At 44.0% G+C, this 21,116-nt stretch overlaps 1 protein-coding gene across 6 annotated transcripts in view; it reads right to left on the reverse strand.

Annotated features, from left to right (window-relative positions):
• EXTL3 (exostosin-like glycosyltransferase 3) overlaps positions 1 to 20,275 on the reverse strand; it is a 113,586-nt gene extending 93,311 nt beyond the window's left edge. For all 6 annotated transcript variants that reach the window (XR_775367.1, XR_775364.1, XR_775368.1 and 3 more), the window contains exons 1-2: positions 20,054 to 20,275; positions 15,749 to 15,821 (exon numbers count right to left, since the gene is read on the reverse strand). The gene's annotated coding sequence lies outside the window, so the exon portion shown is untranslated. The remainder of the gene's footprint in view (positions 1 to 15,748; positions 15,822 to 20,053) is intronic.
• Positions 20,276 to 21,116: the final 841 nt, after the last annotated feature.

A 21,116-nucleotide genomic window follows, 5' to 3' on the forward strand; every position in this document is an offset into this window, starting at 1 on the left:
TAGAAAAGAATAGGTTTTATTCTCTCCCCCAGATTTGGAGAGCATGCTATATTTTGTGTAGCAAGTGTGTGGGGAGAAGGAGTGGGGGGAAGAAAGTATCAAAATCAAAACAAGTCACAAGGCATCAACAATCCCTTGATGACAGGAGAGTAGTTTTTGTTGGCACAGCTCACGACAGCTGGAGGAATAATTGCAAAGCTGAGCGAGAATGCCTAGAATATATTTTGCCTTTAGATCCTCAGATGAAAGATGCTATCCACAAGCACTTTGCAAACGTTAATTAAACCCACACAGCCCCTTTTGGCAGATCAAGAAGTATTTATCCTTATTTTGCAGAGAGGGGAATGAATATCTCGGGCACTTTTAACATAAGGTATTTACTCTTTCTACTTAGGAAGTGCCCCATAGATATATACACCATTAAAAACGCAAATTAACCTTTCCAGTCCAGCAGCCTTCCCCAGCGCGCAGCCATGATAGAGCTCATACCTCGTATTTCCCTCTGACTTCTGCCCCAACAGAAATCTTGACTCTGCAGAAAAAGCAAGTCAGCTCTGGCCGTGCAGGTCAGAGGAGAGAATGAGCACTACAAACAAGCTTTAAAGAAACACCACCCCTTTATGAGTCGTAAAAACCAATTCAACTGCTCTTCCTTTGGTTTTCCTCTTCAAAGGTGCTGCAGCCTTTCCATACTGATTGGGCTTCACGCTGTGAAATGTCTCCCCCATTTGAGAGCTGTTCCCTGCAGGACTGCTGCTTCCCAACGCCACTTTATAGACACCCACCTTTGTAAAGCCACCGTCCAAGGAAATGTCCCAGGCTCTTGGGTCACTTACCTACATTCAGACCACACGCTGCCAGTTCAAGAGCCCCACTGTAGGTAGGGAAGAGCGTGTCCTTGTTACCTCCAGAAATCTGCCTGCCATAACACCAGCTCTCTCCTGGCAGAAGAGGAGAAACACTTCTAGCGTCTGCCCCACACAATGTTCCAATTAGGGACTTGAGTCCTCAGCTTTGGCTGAGTTCCTCCCCACTAAGCCCAAGGCAAGCGCCTGCGAATCCAGTAACAATCAGGTTTCATCCATCTTCCCTCTAATTAGACATTATATCAGCACACATAAGTATTTCGAAGTAGCTTTTTATGCCTAGCCATCAACAGCTACTGTTACTGTTCCAAATAAGCTTTCTATTCCATATACTGAAACACATACACCACTCTCCAATGTCATAAAATAAAATAGTATTAGTGTAAATTTAATCCAATTTACTGAGTTAAAGCAGGGAGAACCAGTGGAGATAAAAAGGAGCAGTGAAATATTTACAAAAAAAAGCAGAAGAGTCATGAAGTATTTGAGACACCTACACTGGCAGGGCAGTAGTACCGCTGTCTTCTGTAAAAAAGAGCTTATCCTCAAAAGAAAACCAGTCAATTATTTGCTAAATTGACATGGAAATTTTTGTATTTAGGCGGAGAAGGGTCAGTTTGTTGGATCTACAAAGAGTAGCTGAGAACATCTGCAAGGACAGGAAGAATATGCATAAACATACATGTGAACTAAAAAGCCAAAATACACAGTGGTGGCCAATGCTTGTGATCTTACCATGAAAATAAGGATATTTTGAGTTCTTGCCCGTTTAAAAAAACCCAAACCCTTGAGGCAGCTGATTAAGTATATATTTCAGTTGGAAATACATTTCATGATGCAGTTGGAAAGGAAACCTAAGAATAAGTGGAGCACATTCAAAGACTTAAGACACTAAAAGGCATAAAATCCTCTAGTTTTCAAAAAATCTCACCCCAACATATGTATAGCCTAGGAGAAGCTTGGATAGGAACGTAATAGTGTAAAAATATGTAGTTTAAAACCTTGTTTCCATTCTAATTTCTTGTCTAACACATACTTCACAAAGATCCCTTCTGCCTTACGCTGCTGAACACAGAAGGAGGTTCTCTGCAGAGATGAAGACTGTCATCTCTTCCCCCATCAATCAGGTGTTGAGTGACATCCACTGCCCTGGAGCTGGACAAACACAGGTTCCTCACTTGTGACAGCAAAACAGATGCCTATGTGCAGCAAAGTCTGTTGCAGATCCCTTGGACACACCAGTTCAGCAGCAACTGCAAGTCCACTGGTTTTGTATGCAGTGAGTGCATCGAGTTAAAAGCATTCTTCAACCTAAAGGAACTGTCAAGGAAGTAAGAGTTTGGCGATATAAGCTGCCATTCAAATCATCTAGTCTCATGCTCTAGACTCTATTTTACTCAAATTCAATGTCATTCAGGTTATGTTTTCCTACAAACAGTAGAGATGAGGACATTTTCAAATTGTCCATCACATCTCCAGCTGCTCTCTGACCCCACTTCACTGGCCATCTGGGCCAGACTGCCTGGTTTAAAAACCCACCTTGCAGCGTGGTTATCTTATTCAGATATTGCCATCCATCAGAAATGCTGTCGGACAGTGTTCCTTCTGGAGAACTCAGATATGCAATGGCAGACACTAGTTACAGAAACGTAGTGTAACTATGTTTTTTTATATATATATAATTTATATTCCATTTACATTTATAGTGTAACACCACGCCCCACAGGGCACAGCACAGGTTTCACCACCATCTGGCCACTGTGCTCAGCAAGTCAGGAGACTATCCGGGGCTGCAAGCAGTGTTCAGACCAAACACAGAAGATGGAAAGCTTTTCCTAGACTAATGCAGTGCCTCAACTGGCTTTCTTGGGAGCTTGCACAGTCACAGCAACTTCCCATAGAAGCTGCAATGTATTCCTTGCAAAACCAGGCTGCTGTATGCCGCAGCATACTGGGGCCAGCACTGATAAGTCGGCTTTGTCACTGCCCCACACAGCTGGCCACCATCTTCTCTTTGCTAATCCAAGGCAGAGGCAGTTCCAAAGACCCAGGAAAACCTGAAACATAGCCAGGGAAGCAGGTAGCTGGTTGTGCAATTCCAGTATTACATGTGCTGTTGCAATCTGGCACAGCCAGGAGACATCAGAAACATTTGGGGTAGAGCCAGCAGATGTTTGCTGCTGCATTTAGTTACTCCCTCTCCGACCCTTTGCAGAGAGGCAGGACCCACAGGGAACCCCAACTGCTTGCTCCACCCAGCCCCACGTGCCAGATCCAGTCCAGGCTCTTCCCACTCAGGCACCCACTTCTTTTGCCATCCAGCTCAGAGCTTCTTCTCCAACCTGCTCACTCAGGATGGTGGTAATACAGGGGTTAAAATAATGCACCTCAACTGCATGCATTAGTTTTTAGCGATAGACAGAGTCAAAGTTTTTTGGCTCAACATTTCATCTATGCCCTTGGCTTCTAGTTAAATTAAGATTGCACACAGTGAGGTAGATACTGAGATGTTATTAAAAGTGTCCATTGCATTCAGAGCAATTCCTGCAGAAAGGTATGTATTTGCAGTACACTTCATCTTGATGACAACTCTGAATCAAGACAATTCCAAATGAGAAATGTTGCTGTGTTTTAACACACACTGCAATGCAAGACAGCTGCACTGACCTTTCCTGGCTGCCATTCTGGGGTCCTGCCAACAAACATTTGCAGGTTTTGGACTTCCACTGCCCTTTGAGGACACAGCACAGAGCAGCGCCCTCCAACACGGTGCAAATCCGCACCGTGCAGCAGCAGCTAACTGGTACCAGCTGAGAGGTGGCGTAACGGATGACCTGATGCCTGTACCCAGCACAGGGAAAGGATGGGAGGTCTGGGACCACTGAGGCCTGGGGCAGCTCTGCCCGCAGGGATAGCAGAGGCTGAAAGCCTGCAGGAGAACGGAGAGGCCCCCGAATTCACAGCCATACACCAACGCGTCAATGCACGGGGCGCTTTGCCATCTGAGCAGCTCTCCTCTTCTAAACTTCAAGGTAAGGTTTGAGGCTCAGCACTCAAGCCTGGAGGAGGACTGGAGCTAGGAGGGGGTACGCTTCTGCCTGTGTAGGCAAGGGGCAGGGGCCAGGCCTTGTTATTTCATTCTTTACGATAAAAGACAGAGCACATTTTTGGCCTTCCCACGCAAATCCATAGCTGTATGACTGCCAACTCTTTATCGCTTCCCATTTTGCTTTTTTTGTTTGTTTCTTCCAAACTTTGCCCAAGGTTACGTTCAGCAAAGGCTTCTCCCTCAAAATACAGCATTAAAAATACTATCACATTAACAACTGGATATTGCATTAAAATCCTTCTTGAAAGTACATGCTTTTCAGAAGAAAGACCCAACCGAGCAAAAGAGCAGCAAATCTTCGCCCCACATCCCTCTGCAGGTGAAACATTTTGCAGAGGCCACCTTGCAGGCTGCCGTCATGACTTTCTACAGATCACCAACGCCCCACCTGTGCTCACCTGCTCCTGCCCTCAAGGGAGGGAAACACCATGCGCACACACACCTAGCACACAAAGCAAGCATTACTCGGTAGCCTTGAATCTTCACAGTGAGTATAAATAAGCATGGGACAGCTCAGGGCCTCCTACATCAAGTACAGCCTGCTGCAGTCACCAACTCAAAGACCTCTCTGAAAAGCATCAAAATATTTTCGAAAGAGCCAACTGGCTGTTGAACTCAGCCCCCTTTTTTCCACCCAAACTACTGTTTTAAAGCTACATATCTCATGACTAAAAGCCTTCTTCTAACTCTCAGTTGCTGCTTATTTGTGGCGTTATAATATCATTTTCCTTCGGGGGATCAACACTGCCCTTTAAGTTAAAGGATTATTTTTTTTTCCCCTGTATGGTATCATCTGTATTTCATATTTATAGAGAGAGAGATAGTAACCCTCCTGCTGCCCTTCAGCATCCCAAGCACACCTCTGTTATCACCCTGCAGCTGCTCAGGGATGCCTTTTGAGGACAGGGCCCCTTTTGAGCTCCCATGTCCAGCAAATGTTCTACACTTCAGAGAAGCAGCAGTTTCTTATGTGGCACACTCTTCCAGATCATCCTTCGCTGAGTCTAATGACTCTGGAAAGATCCCTGGGGAGGGAGCACTCTTCTGCCAACAAGCTCCATTAAGTATCCAACAACATCCAGCAAGAAACAGCAAAACTTTTTTTTTTTAATTACCTTTTAAAGTTGGTCATAACACACAGAACATCACAGAGCATATGCCATATAAATGATCTGCCCATAATTCTCTGCACTTATTTTGGTGGCTGTAAGCAAATGCAGCTATTTCCAGGAGAAGTAACTTAACTCAGGATAACAAAGTAATATGAAAGCACTGCTTTTACAACCGTTGTCCCACACATCACTTATCACAGGGGAGAAAGCAGAACAACTGCAAATACCTTTCAAATACCGACATGCACTACTGGCACAAGAGACTTCACTTAGGACGTGGTTCCGCACTGTCGCTCAGCTGATCTAATGGCCTGTTGCTGTTGAAAAGAGAGATCTCTTCCCCAGCTTCCAAGCCTGGATCTACAGTGAGCTGATTCAGGGACTTAAGCTGGAAGGAAACTATCTGTACTGAGAAGGAAGGAATCAGATACATGTCAGCACAAGATCAGTGGGAGCACAACTCTGGGAGCAAAACCTTTCCTTGCAGCACCAGCTTGACATTATATTAGTTCAGCTACGATGCACAACCACACTCTAAATTTAGATAGCTTTATAACTATAAAGCTGTATCTCATGCCCATTATTCCTCTCCCAATGCAAGAATGAGCCATTCTATTATAAATGCTTTTAAATCACCACAGCGCTCTCCACCCTACAGGAGCACACATCAATTGAGGATAAAGTGGTTCAACTTTTGAATGCAGACAAAAACTGAGACAAAGCTAACGGTGGTGAAGGACAGGTTGCCCAGGGAGGGAAATGATCATAGGTTTAAGAGGAAAGAGGAAAAAACCTACAGACAATTTACCTGTGCCTGGGTCACCACTCATTAATGCTCTGAAGAGAATCACTTCACATGTTACAAATTATGCTGCTCTTGGCTTACTCCCTTATTATCTACCTCAGACAGTATCCAGTACCCTTTCACACACATGATCTAATGGGAACACTTTGAATAAAATGAAAAGAAGGAAAACAAAACTCAGGACCTTCATTTGAGCAAGAAAAACCATTAGGAGACCCAGCAATGGCACCAGGTTTCACAACTCACTTCTAAGTCACTCTGCATTTCCACCTTCTCCAGAAAAGGGAGAACCTCTCTGAAAACAACCTCCAGGCTGTGCAGGCAGAAGACACAATTGTTTTCTCCTGTTGATATTGCTACCTAATCCCTGCTGATTTGGGGTTTCCAACAGACTTTTTAAAAGCTTTCCCATTCAGGCTGCGCTCCATTTTAAGTAATTTCTGGAGAGAGTGAACTGTGTTCAAGGCAGACGTATAAAACTTTCAATTTTGGCTATTAGGGAAAGCTCAATGTTCAATAGCAAGTAGCCAATTTCTGTCCCAATTTTTTTTTCTTTCTAATCATGGCTTGAAAAAAGCATAGCTATAACATACATTTTACTTTAAGATTTTTTTACTGTATTGAAATAAAATCCAACATCAGACAGTAATACACCAGTGGTATCTCCTATCAGGGCTGGCAAGGATGAGATCACTCCTCCCACACACCTTCTAATCTTCTGCTAGTATCACTGATAAAATAAACTAATAATAAGTATTGAAACATGCTTTAGTCTAAAGGTTAAAGGTTGAAAGAATCCACAAGTTGCTGAGAGAGAACAACAAAACCCAACTCTGACCAGAAGGCTAAAACATCCAATTTCAGCCCAAATATTTTGTCAATTCTCCCGCCCTTCCTGCTAAGGATCTGAAACTATGACCTGTGCAGTTACAGTCCTGCAGACAGCAGCAAACTGAAACTTCATTTCACTCTTACAATAAGATCTCAGAGGCAAAAGCATATAGAAACAAACACACATTACTAGTGAACGCAAGAGTATCAGTATAAATTAGCTCCCTAGAGACCTAATGAAGGCTTGCTTTCCTCCTCAAAGGCATCAGCTCTGTGTTGCCTCACGGTGAGCACTCTAGACAGAATTAAAAGGACACGAAATCTGTCCACAGGGAAAGGCAGCAGCTGGATCAGCAGGATGAAGCAGAGGATCCAGGCGGCCCCACATAGAAGGCGGGAGGGGAAAGGGAAGAAGTGCATCCTCCTTTCTCCTTAAGGGCAGTTTCAGTGCAGCAATACATTCACCTTCCACCGCTCCCAACTTAACTCTCTCTTCTGAAAGTGCTTTCATAGGAACTGCCTTATTAGACCTGCAATATAACCCATAAGATCTACTCTGCCCAGAGCAGCAGCTGCCACCAGACTCTTGCACAAAGGACTGAGGCACTGTGAAATGCCTCTGAAGTCGTTCCAGATCCAGACCAACTTAGCACCAGCTTTCAAAATCTTCCCGTTCTCTTTTCAACAGTGTAAATAATAATATGCAAAACAATAATCTGACTCTTCATAGATTACTAACAGAGATTCAAGTCTCCGGATAAGTTTTTCTGTAGTGTTGTCTAACACAGGTCCAGGCTGAAGCTTGCTCATAGAGGCAGAAGGGAAACCTGTTCTGCCCAGGAGTCTTCCCGGCAAGGTAAGCTGCACCCCTTGCTCACCACTCTGGACCAAGATCTCTTCTAAAATTTTAAGCGTCTTCTTCACAGTGAGATGCCCATGACTTCCACATTAGCCTTTCTGCTGCCTGCAGGAGGTACAAATCCTGGCTTGCTTTTAGCTCGTGGGTCACTTTGGACATGGTAACAGAAGAAAGGTCTGCAAGAAATAAGTATCCCCCAGGCACCAGTATCTCCAGCTAAACACCCAGAGAGCAGCAGGTCTGAGACTCACTGAGTACAGAAAGCACATGACAAAAACATTTCCAGAAGTGGAAAAGTTAATAACCTTGTTATTATTTTTTGAAAAATAACAACATTGATTCCCACTCTTCCTTTGATTTGCAACAGGAGGAGGAAGGAGGGAGAAACAAGTTGTTTAAACAACAGCTGTTACATCAATACCGGCATAATGGAGTCACAAGCATCCTGTTCTTGCCAGAGCAGTCACTGTTTAAGTAAGAGCTCTGCCTTTTGAAGAGGACTTTATAACCTCAAACACAAACATTCAGCTATATTTTCTTCCTAATCAGAAGTCAATTATCCTGCTGAGTGATGACAGAACAATTCCACAAAGTAAATCCTTTTCATATCAGGGCCTTCTGTGATCAAGTTGCACTGGAAACTTCCTTGCTTACACAAAAGCAAGGAGGATTTCACTTGTGCTTCCCACAATTGTTCCCAGGAGCCTCTCTCCAAACTACCACGTGAACCTTCGGTGTAGAAAAAAACTTCATCTGACAATGTGAGCTAATGCACTTTTATCAAAACTGAAATTTCACTAGTCAATCTTTTATCAAGTCTGAGGCTATCCAGAAAGTATTTATGTTCAGCCATCTATAGATGTTACTCACAGAAGCAAGTTAGTGCTACTGGCACACATTGTTCCCTACTTCCCAGTCATGCAAACCTCCTGGAGAGTTCCTTCAACACTTTTTTAACCACTTTGAAACAGCTTTATAATAGTAAATAATTACTGCAACATTTTCATATCACAAGCAAGTTTTAAGTGGTTCTCAGGCTTTCTACCTTGCAGTTTCTTGTCTCCCACACCATTCCCTTCCTAGGTGCCAAAGTTCATATATACTGAAATTACTCAGTACCTGCTTTTTGGATAAATGAATGATACTTCACTCACAAGAAATCGAGGGAAGCCAGAAGTTCTTAAATCAAACCAATATCTGGCCAGTCCCCAGGGTTACTGACCCCATTCTTACAAGAAAATCTTTTAATGAGCACAAATGGTCAAGGCCTCTGCTTTACAATATCCAGAAGCTGACGTTTCCCGCAACATGGAGCCCTCATACCCCTGGCTGGCACAGACACGCTCCTCAGGAGCGGAAGCGCCTCCTGAACCATCACACATCACTGCTACAGTACCTGGGTGCTCGATGGAAGAAACCAGAGCAGAGGAGAGCAAAGGAACCATCAGGCCAGATTCAGTGAGGCTCGTCTGACTACAAGGAGACATCCATCGCAGGCTCAACTCCTGGGCCCCCCATCCAGCTTCCAAGCTGATCTATCATCCACACGCAACATCCTTTTGGCAAATACAGATGTAATTTGAATTCGGACTTACTTGCCTGGCCAGGAGAGAGGTTAGAGCCAAGAAATTCTTTGTCTTGCAGAGAAGATCCCATGTCATCCCACAGTTCTCCAGGCTGGCATAATCCAGCTCTATTTCCACCCCATTCTGTAAATAGCTCTAGGAAACTGGCCCAGCAGGCCACCTGGCCTCTAGGGTACATGGCTTCTGATCAGCCCCTGTGATATCTAGAGCAGAGAGCACATGTTCAGTGACAGGTCCTCACAAACCATGCTTGTGGATAAGCATGAAGAAAAGGCTGGCAGAAAATAGTCCCTCACAGCACACACGTGAAAAGCTTGATGATCCTCTACCTCAACATAAAAATTGCAGCTACAAGTTCAGTAACTCTCTGCTTATTTATCTCTGCTGCTTCAAATGTGTCAATAAATGTTTATCCCTGCTTCAAAAGGAAGTCTTACATGACATTTCTGAACAGGAATGGTCAGATTCTCACCCCTCCTTTTTGGATGGGGACACAAGACAGAGGAGCAGAAAGAAATTGGTCTAGAGCCTTGTCCCTGTAGCAGAGACAGTGTAAAAAACATAGCTAGGGAATCTGCTTAGATACCCTCCCAGGAGCAGTTCAGGAGTGAGCCCAAGAAACAGCCTGGAGAAGAGCAGCAGGGGAGCTAATGCCACAGTCCAACAGGGGATAGCTGCGCTTTGTTATTTAAAAAATAGCAACACCAAGAGAATAAGTAAGATAGAGAGTTGTAGACCTGCATTAACACATTGTGGAGGATCTTGCATGCAACCTGATGGTTTTAGCCTCACTTGAGCTCTCTTCCTCTAACCCACCGTGTGATTCAAGAAGAACTGTAAGCAGAAAAGAAATAAACACACAAACAGTGACTTATTCTACCTAAATATGAACCAGTTCCTGGAGGGGAAGGGAAGAGAACAGAACCCGAACTGATATTCAGGCTTAGCAAGCAGGAGCACTTCAGCACATACTGCCGGCTTTGTAATTCTGCCACAAAGGCAGCCTGTTACAGCTCTATCATTACAGCATTGTCCCACGCAGCCTCAAGTCTCAATTTCAATGGCTATATTAAATTAAAAAGTCCCCTGGGTGATGGCGCTAGTTGGCGTCTTGGAGCTCCCCATTTATAGCATACCACTTCCCTAGCATCACTGGATCACAGCAGGGATCCCAGCAAGGTCTCAAAACCTTCCCTTGCTCCAAGCTAACACATGAGGTTTCCCCTACATGGAGTCTCTCCATCACGACAGATTTTCCTGGGCAGAGCAAAAGTCCAACACATAACTCACCATTTTACAAGCCCTTTCCACACTGGCTATATTATTCAGTCAATGTACTAAAAAAAATAAAATAGATGCAGTGTTCCAGTACTGTCCAGGAAGAGGTGATCCCTCTTTCAGAGGGATCGATGTCTGGCACATTTACACCCTCTAAGGACTGCCCAGCCAAAAATAATGCTGAAAGCAACAAGAAAAACAGCAATTTGGCTGTTCTTATCCCAACCAGATTAAAAATTACTCTCAATTTACTATCTTACTAAACTACATCTTAAATTGTTACAGCAGGCTGTCTGTGGGCTGGCAAGCTAGCTGCATGCAACTTCGCATAAGCACATGTAAAAAAAACAATGAGAAAGAACCATAAATATATATATGAAGAAGGCACGGAAAGAATGAAAAAGCCTCCTGCCAACAGTCCTTCACTTTGACAAGCAGGGGCTAAGACATCCTGGGTAGTGATAGACCCCAGATCAACCTATGGTTTCTGGATGTATTTTTCTCCCTCTCTCCTCCTCCTTGCGCCATATGTGTCCCCTGTACAGGGAGGACACTGCAGCTTGGATTCAGGACTGTAAGGCTGTGTGAAGCAGCTCAGTGTGCCCAGGGTGGCACATCTTGGCAGGCCAGGTGAGGCTTTAGGGAGCTGGTGTTTTACTACCAGTGTCTGGACAACTCTTTGCAATGAAATGAGAGTACATTTGTTGACATACTTTCCTGGACACAGCAGAAATACCTGCTGCTTCAGGAGAACTGCTATGAGGACTTCATCTGCACACACCTGTAGGTCTAATTTACAGTACTGTGATACCACAGACTGGTGCAGAAGCGTTGCAGGGCTTTTGGCATGGTACTGGTATAGCAGAAATGGTCACCATACCCTAAGGGTGATCAGCACGGGCCCCTTGAAACAAGGGGTTGGCTGAGGCATACAGAAGCCAGGTCCTTTGGCTTCTTTGAACAGAACAAAAGCCACCAGCGAAGCACAGACAGGCCCAAATCACTGTGTGGGTTCTTTGATTTTAAAAGCAGGAAGGAAGCACTGGGGAAGGTGGCAGAAAGGAAGGAGGAAAAAAAGCTCAGTCACAAGAATAGCCATGAAGCTGGGACACATGGGGGAGGATACCGCAGGACTCAGAAGACAAGCCTCAACACAGGGAGAAATTGCTCTGGGTGATCCATGGAGCTCTGACTCAGTGCTGAGGAAAACACCTAACTGTTCCTTAGCTGAACTGAGACCCAGGTTTCCCAGGCTGCCCACAGGGCAGAACTTTAACCACCCTTGTGGGAGCAGTGATTCACCTTAGGGCAGCACAAAAGCCATGGATATGTGTCAGGGCAGATAAATAAAACCACAGATATGTCACAGCCGCAGGCATGTCAGTCTGCAGACCATCACTGCAGACCTGTGACTACAACCCTGGATGTTAAGATTTTAATCACGTATTCCCGTTCTACTTTTTGGAAGCCACAGCACTAATAAAATAAATACCACTTAAGCAAAGCACAGGGGATGGAGGGGCATGCCTTTCCCTTGCAGAACCAGTACCTGTTTGATGACACTGATTTATATTTATCTAAATAAGACTAATTCTCTCTTTTGATATAATTTCCCCTCTTAACCAACGGAGAGAGGGAGAAGGTTTAACATCCAGAGTGTTCTTTGTCCCCATTTAGAAGATGCAGTACACACCAGCAGCCATTTAGTTTCACAAAATTGCTGCAGGATACAAAGATACATCTCATATCCTGGTTGACAGCTTTAGCACAAAGCCACACAATGTCTGCCAGGGCTCCTTGGTAAATACTATATTGTTCTAGTGACTCAGTGCACTGGAATGTATCAGGTTTATTCATAGCTTTTCTGATAGAGTCTTTAGATTAGACACATAAACTTTTTAGAAAAAAAATAAGTCTATGGCTTATTATTATGTGGGACATACAAAATTCCTAGTTTCTTTACCAGGCTTATAAATACAGAGAACTGAAGCAAAAGGACAGGCCCTCAGAAACCTAATGGTTGTTTCAAGCTTCTAATAAGTAGGACTGTAAGAACATTCGAGAGGAGAAAAAAAAACAGATGTGAACCATGACCAAAAGTTACACTCAATACAAAAGAGGACAGAAGAGTAGTGAAGATGGTCAAAGACATGGAGCACCTTCTGTAAGGACAGTCAAATTAATTAGGACATTTTAGTCTGGAAAAGAGACCTCTGACAGGGGACATGGTAGGTAGGGATCTACAGAACCCAAGCCAGCATGGAACTGGCAAACATGCAAACAGCAATTCCCTAAACAGGAGCTTATTACAGCAAACTTGTTGGCAGCAGGTTCAGTTACCAAAAGGAGGTGGTTCATCACACAAAGCCATAGTTAAACTTTGAAGCATGTGGGACAGAGACCAAAAGCACATATGGGTTCAAATAAGAGCTAAATAAATTGATGCTAGATGAAGGCCATTTCTACCGTCCACTGCTGGAGACAGGACAGACCTCTGGCCTCCCACAGCTTACATGTTTGTTTGCCATGTTCTGAGTTTTTAATGAAGCAGGCAAGAGTCTATAGCAGTTTCTGAGAAGAACAGCAGTAAGAAGCAGGAATTCATGTCCCTCGCTGCCCAGCATGCCTCAGGAGGACCATAGGCAGGAGGTACGGGCAGCACAAATCCTCCTTGCGATACCGAAGTTACTGCTCTTGCTTAGCCTTCTTAATTGGAGTTGTGAGCCAAGACCACACAAGCACGTACACAGCTAAGCCCAGTGCTTGCACAGGAAGCATCAGACCTATGCTCACATTCATACAGATGATGCCACATCCTCATAGGAAGGGACCCACAATAAAACCTCCCACAATACTTAGCTTTGCTACCAAGCCAGGAAGTCTCAGGTGATGCTTGAAGATGAGTCTCCTGAAAATATTTTTATATTCCAGACACAGCCCAGTTATTTAGATATTTAGTGCCACCGAAACAGTCTTGCATAAGAATGAATTAAGGACTCCCTTGAAACAGGTTATTTTCCCATTCTGTTCCATGGCAATCATAAACAGACTGTGTTTCTAGCATCTCTTCTGTTCCAGCTCTCTGCCAAGAACAGCCCTTCGCTCAGCTATCTCCTACTGACCTAAACTCATACACGCAGTCTTCTTGCTTTAATCACAGTCTTCTGCCCTACAAAAGGACTCCAAACCTGAAATCCTTGTCTCCTCTATTCATTCCTCTAGCCATCAGGTCCACAAATGCATAACAGCTTCTGAAGGTCAATGCTGAGCCTGCTACACACGACACCAGCCATAATAAATGTTCTGCAGGCCAAATTATGCCCTCAGGGAAGCCTATGCAGCCCTCTGGCCTTCAGTGGATTGTACAGCTGTCAGACTGCAACTTACTATGTTCTACTTAAGATATGCAAGGAGAAAGAGAATTCAATGGTATTGACTTATTTTAGCTACTGAAGTCAGCAGATCTGACTCTGAACACATACTGGGATTAGATCTGTCGATTAAGACCATGGCACGATGGCACCGTTGGTCAATAACAGCATCATTTGTTCTTCACATGACCTCTCTGCTACTTCCAGTTTTATTATTCACCATCGCGATTGTTACAGTAGTAAAACCAGTCAGTACCAGCTGAGAAGAGAGTCCCCACTGTGTTTGGCACATAACAAAAGTAGGGTAAAAAGACTGCTCTGAATCCAGAAGTATAACAAGCTAAATCAATGCTGTAGTAGGTAGGAATAGAACATCTGAACCAAGGACATCCTGCATGCCATGCTATACTGGTGTCGTGATTTAACCCCAGCTGGCAACTAAGCACCACACAGCCGCTCCCATGGCGGGACGGGGGAGAGAACTGGAAGTGCAAAAGCGAGAAAACTCACAGGTTGAAAAAAGACAGTTTAACAGGTAAAGCAAAAGCCATGTGTGCAAGCAAAGCAAAACAAGGAATTAATCCACCACCTCGCATCAGCAGGCAGGTGTTCAGCCATCTCCAGGAAAGCAGGGGTCCATCACATGTAATGGTTACTTGGGAAGAAAAATGCCATCACTCCAGATGTCCCCCCTTCCTTCTTCCCCCAGCTTTATATGCTGAGCATGACATCATATGGTCTGGTATATCCCTTGGGTCAGCTGGGGTCAGCTGTTCCGGCTGTGTCCCCTCTCAACTTCTTGTGCAACCCCAGCCTTCTCGCTGGTGGGGTGGGGTGAGAAGCAGAAAAGGCCTTGGCTCTGTGTAAGCACTGCTCAGCAGTAACAAAAACATCCCTGTATTATCAACACTGTTTTCAGCACAAATCCAAAACATAGCCCCACACTAGCTACTACAAAGAAAATTAACTCTATCCCAGCCAAAACTAGCAGACTGTTACAATAAACTTAATTGTGCAGTGGTCTCAGTCAGTCCATGCAGTTCCCACACTCACCTGCTGTGTCCGCACCTGCATTTTACACCCAGAAGTAGAGTGTTTCCCTGCTTGCAGACACCTACAGTAGGCAGTTAACTATTTCAGTCTGACTATGCCACTGCAACAGATGGGCCAAGATGTTCCAATTAACCAGTACTTATTAGCAAGTCCCTCACAGTAGCAAGTTTAAAAATATTTGTAGACACCTCATAAAGCACGGCCTCGCTATTACAGCCCATTAGCATGCATGCAAGATATTTTAATGTGTAAAAATTCCCCATGAAATAACGATTTTCTCCTCTACTTTCAGAAAAAAACTGCCGTCCTTACCATGAACTAGGCGACACTTTCCAGTTCTTTTCTTACCCTTTCCAGCCCACAAGTCAAGCCAAGCCTCATTTGCCTGATTTCACAGCATGCCTTTATGAGTAACCCCTAAATGTGCCGTGGCAGGTCCCTCATCCACCCTCCTCACTGAGTTCAACACCTCCAACAAGGCTGGAATAGAGGAGGTGAACCTTTGCTCTCCTGACCCTAGAGTCTCCTCTGCTCTGCAGCACAAGAAGCTGCACATGACACATTGCTAAATTATGTGGCAACACCTTTAGTGTTGATTTCCTACAGCCTTGAGCAGGTACAAGACATAACTGCATCAGTTCTCCGCTCTGCTGAAACGTGCACGCTCCTGGAAGTGGAATATGAATAAAATTTACCACTTCAGATAAAAGGAGCTGGAGCACGCTTCTCCCAAAACACAAGTTAAGCCAAGGAAGCTTGTATTTCTAGGACAACATTGTCCAAGCATGCAGACTTAATGCTGCTCCCCAGTGAAGTCAATATTAAGCCAGTGTTAGGCACTACAGAAAATCTTATTCTTGAAATATTAAGGTACTTACTGTACAAGGTGATCAACTGGAAAACTGGAATCTGTTTCTCCTTTACCCAACTCTCTACTCATCTGTCTGGAGCCTGTTAGAGAGGGAAAAAGTTGTAAACATACACAAAGTGAGGAAAAAAAAATGTTAAACAATTTAAAAAAAAAAGTCAAGAAGTAGGCCAGCTAAGCAATGCAAAAACAAGACACAGCCACACATATCCCCAATACTGAGGTCAAGAACTGGAAGAGTTTGCAAAGCTCACAGCATGGTCTCTCAAGCAAATGCTGTGATGTTTGAAAACAACTATGGGACCAGCTGTTTCTGGACATTCTCAACAAGGACAGACCTGATCCAACCCAAGAGTAAAGCAAGATATTTATATAAGAGAGTAGCAGCAACAGCTACACAAAACCAGTTAACTACAGAGATAGTGACACATGCTGATCACCAATGCACCATTACACCTGTGGTCAAGAACATTACACAGGGAAACAGGTTTTTCCTCACTGGCCACAAAAACTACTTTATCAAGACACAGTCCTGAAGGGTTAGATGGGATGTGTTCTAGCGTGCACCAAAGATGTTCCTTTAATAGATTTGTTGTTTCAACACCCTTTATCCCCTTAATAAGGAACCACTGAACTTCTGCTTAAACCCATTTTGATTAAGCAAAAGATTACCCATAGAATTGTGCTGGGATGTGGACAAAAGAAAAACCCATTGCTAAACATACATGTTGGTATACATCACACACAGACCAATTATGCTTCAGGGAGACATCAAATCCCCGTTCAATTACTAGAGACACCTCTTAAGATGAGCATTAAATAATTCCCTACGATGTAGCAAGACAACTGGCTACTTCAGTAAATTGGAATAGAAATAACTCCACATCTCCCTACCAACAAAATCCCAAACAAAACTTGCCCTTAGAACAACAAGAGGTCAGTAAGGAGGGATGGGAGGCAGGAATGTTACTACTGCAGTACTATTGTATGCTTATATTAAAGACTCCTCATCAGAAAATTAAATGAAATGGATGCCTTTCATGTTTATCAATAACAGAGCTAATGGTTTTTATGTAAATGCCATTACTTTCAGCCAGATCTGCAAGAGACTCGAGCCATATAGCCCCATCTCCCCTTGCAAGCGACTCCCCTTCAGGCAGCCAATCTAAATGCAAATTATAATCAAATGGCAAAACCAAGAGTTTTCTGGATGATACTGAAAACATAAAACTAGGGACAAAGTATACATATTTGAGAACAACCCTCCTCTTCTGGAAAGACCTGCTGATCTCACATTGCTTTTTCATCCTGAACGTATATAAAAATTAAAGTATAACTTGGTTCTCATTTACAGTCATATTATTTACCCATACAGCAAAAGAGTACCATCTTCTATCATTCTATTGCCCTTGGTGTTAAAACAAGGAGGGGAACATTCTTCTACCAAGCTACAGAGAGAGGATATCTCTCAGAGATGTTTCACCCACAATGGGAGCATCCCATCTGCAAGGATATTAAATCACAGAAATAATAAAGCCCCCGTTGGACTTGGCAGAACGAACAGCACTTCCACATTTTCAGAGGGAAATTCCTCCTTGGAATAGAGTTGTTTAAGTCGGACGAAGAAGGTGTTATCACAGGATGGTTATTAGGAGGTAGAGATATAAAACTGTTGTCAGCACAAGGAGCACCATTCTTGCAGCATAAAAGCTTTTTTGAAGAACACTTAAATCCTGACCCCTACCTGGAACATATATCAAGTCAGGCGCTTTGTCGGCACTGATTAGAACAAGGTACTAACGGCAAATCTCAAAATAACTTAATACTAGAAACTGCACTGTTTAGTAAGTAGAATGCACAGAGGAGAAACTAATGATTAAAACAAAGGCCAAAAATCTGACAACCTGACTGTGGCACAAGTTTGCAAGTGAGGCTCGGAGGGGACTTGTTCTAACTACCACAAGCAGCTAAACACCAAAACTACCATTCCCAAGAGGGGCACATGTCCTCAGAGGGATCCAGCTAATTAACAATATAGCTATATACATGCTCGTTACACGGGTGAAGAGCTTAGCACTTTGTATGTTTTGAAAGTGCATACTACAGGAATATTCATAGAGCAGAACCTCGCTAATTAACATTAATAACCGAGAGACCACTTCTGCAAATGGCTGGATTTTGTGAATTAGCCAGCGAGAGAACATGTAAAGCTGGGAAGCCAGAGAGACAACGCAGCCCAGCAGGCGCCTGGCTCACTTCTTTGGATATCTATAATTAAATAATTTATCATTGTGCCTCAATGTCTACGAGTGAATATGCAGCCAGTAAATAAAGCACCTCTTATTATGCAAGGCCTTGCTAAATCTGATTAGTAGGGTTTGACTGCCCATCGAAAAAGGTCATTAAATTAAAAAAGACAACCCTGACTACCTTCTCTCAGAAACTTTTCACATGGGCCGGCATTTCAGAGAACTCATCGACTTCTTTTTCAGCTGTTCTGACATACTTCATGGTTGATCAATTACTCACAGATCTATTGTTTTATGCACCAAAACGCTGGCTTTCAATCCTTGGATCACAACTTGGAATTGCTAAGGTTCCCTTCTCCTCCTTCTCTTCCTCTGTAAGCCTGGTGAAGCAAGTCTTGGTGCATAGCCACATGGTGGGTCTTCTCTAGCAAAAGGAGACTAGGGCCCCAACTTGGAGCTTGTCACCACACCGACCACACATAGGATCAACCTGTGAGCAGCGAAAAGAGGAAGAAGCCCTTCCAAAACAAGTGCATCTTCTCCTTTCCCCAATTCGGACATTTCAGCAATGCAGTTCACAGTACAAGCCCACAAACAGATGTCCTGGCAAAAGCGGCGAGCAGCCGCGCTGGGACGCAAACGAGCGTTCAGGCATGGCAACTCAGGGAGATGACTCTGCCGCTTCAGAAAACACGTTGTGCAACCGCACAGCGGTGTGTCGGTGACGGTGCCACTCAGCCACCCGGGATTTCACACCCAGCTACCATGTGCAAGTGTAATCTGATTTAGCAGTCGTATTCTGACTTCAGCTGTCAAACCACAACCACGGTACATTTGATGCAGCAGCGTGCGCAGCAGTGTGCTTGCAAACCAGAGCTGTTCCTGTAGCAAAGTTATTTCCTCCCAGAACTGAAGGTTCAAAATCTGACACGGCGTATCCGTACATCAGCATCCAGCCATGCCACACACCCCCCAGCCACCGCTCACACGCTGCTGCACACAACCTCGACCACTGGCTTAACCAAGAAGTTAGGTGCCAGAAATACAAAGAAATTTTCCTTTGGGTGGCAGAAACTTCCAACAATCACTTGAATTTTGCAACTTTGCAAAGGGAAGGAACAAAACTGGAAATATTTCCCCTTGCAAACTGCTTCCTAATGGCTCCTGTTCTTAGCTGTACAATTCAAGACCATGCTAAACTTAATCAGCACTGTATTTTTTTATTTTTTATTTTTCCCCAAAACACTAACATCACATGCACTCACACACAGCCTGTGGCTTCCCCTGCTAAAGCTCAGGGTTTTCCTTTTGCAAGAGAGTTCAGGTTTATGCATGCCAAAATGGTCTGTTCAGCAGTCTTTTCTTACTGCCTTTTGTGAGAGACTTCACGCTATGATGAATGTGTAGAAATGCAAAGCAGAAGTCCATACAAAAAGAAGCTAGTGTGTGAGGTGGTTTTGTCTTAAAAAGAAGAGAGGCAGGAATGACTTATCGCCTCATTAAAGAGCTCCAGTCTGCATTTTTATTAGATATACTTAGACACCAACGGTTAAAAAGGAAAAAAAAAAAAAGAAAAGAAAAAAAAAGAGAAAGCAGTTATATTCTTAACATATGGCCCTGGATCAGTCACATGGATATAAACAAAAATAGGCACAGCAGATTCTCCAAACACAGGCATGGAAATCATTTTAATGGTGCACATGACCTAGAAAATTTCAAGTAATACCAATCCACACAAAGGTGTGACAGGATTTAGCTACTGCAGGGCTGTGTCTCGTCCCCATTATCTTGCATTGCACACGCCTGTGCATATCACAGATACCACAGAAGACAGTAAAAGGAAGCATAACTCCTGCTTGCTCCTAATAAACACGGACACACACTCACAAATCCTTTCTATTCTTCTTCTGAAGGAAAAGAAACTGCTCTCACTGCTGCCTGTAGGCAAAAGGTCCAACTAACGCTGAACTTCGCAGCATGCCATGTGTAAGGCATCTCAGCCCTTGCCTGGAAACACACCAACACTAGGCTTTTCACCACTCTCTCGCGCTAGGGTCTCACCACACCTTGCAGATAAGGTAGTTCTCCAGTGTTCATATTTGTCTGTTTTCCAACTTCATTACACAGAGTTTGAAGAGTCTGCAAGCTGTCCAATGCAGTAAAAGGGCAAGTCATGCTGTATTCATTTTCCAGTGGAGAAATTGAGGCACGGAAGAGGCATATTCTGCCTAAATTCATTTCTTATCTCAGTGGTAAAACTGAGCTGATGGCCCAGCCATCAGCCTCTTCCGTACCAAGGGTCTTCTACGACATTGCTGTAGCCCAGTGTCATCCCAGGCAGCTCCCTCCTTGTGCTGTGGCCTCTATCCTGCAAGAAACACGCAGCTCCAAGAGAAAACTTACTTCAAAATCAAGAGTCAGTGTATGTAATTCTGGCCTGCACAAAGCACAAATTACTAATATAAATGATATCTCCCTAGCTTAATGGCAATGATAAATTGTGGCCAATCATATAGGTAGACATTTGCACTGAACAAAACAAGGCACACCCAGAGCAAGCATGCCTTGCAACCACTAAACACACATTTCTGTGCCGTACGTGGGCAGCAACTGCTGTCCAGAATATTTTAACAGCAGAAACTGCACTGCTTGCTGTAGAAGGAAAAAAAAAACCAACACACCACAACACAAAAGAACCTGAATACATTCCTCCTCATAGTCAAAGCCAGAACATAAGAAACAAGCAATATAATTAATTCCACACAGAAGGAAAATAAACCCAAGAACACACATACAGAAAGAAATAAGCCTCCAAAACTGCATTTGCAAAATAGTTCAGGGACTTCTGTGTAGGGCTACGACCTCACAGCAGAAGTCGGGACAAACAAAAACCACAGATAAGCCAGCTTCAGGGCTGATACATGCTGCAGAGCCCATAGCAACCCCTCCTCTACCCCCTTTCCCCACCCCAGCGCTGGCTGGTTCAAAAAAACCCAAAACTCCCCTGCCCAGCACCCCAACAGCAGTAAGGCTAGCTAGCTGCAATATGTGCTGGCTCCATTTCAAGTGCTGGCTCCATTCCCCCCCACTAGTGACCCCTGTCATAGCCTGCAGCAGTTTCTGCACTGA

The sequence above is a fragment of the Haliaeetus leucocephalus genome, unplaced genomic scaffold (genome assembly GCF_000737465.1).
Source record: "Haliaeetus leucocephalus isolate CR32 unplaced genomic scaffold, Haliaeetus_leucocephalus-4.0 Scaffold871, whole genome shotgun sequence".
Lineage (NCBI taxonomy): Eukaryota > Metazoa > Chordata > Aves > Accipitriformes > Accipitridae > Haliaeetus > Haliaeetus leucocephalus.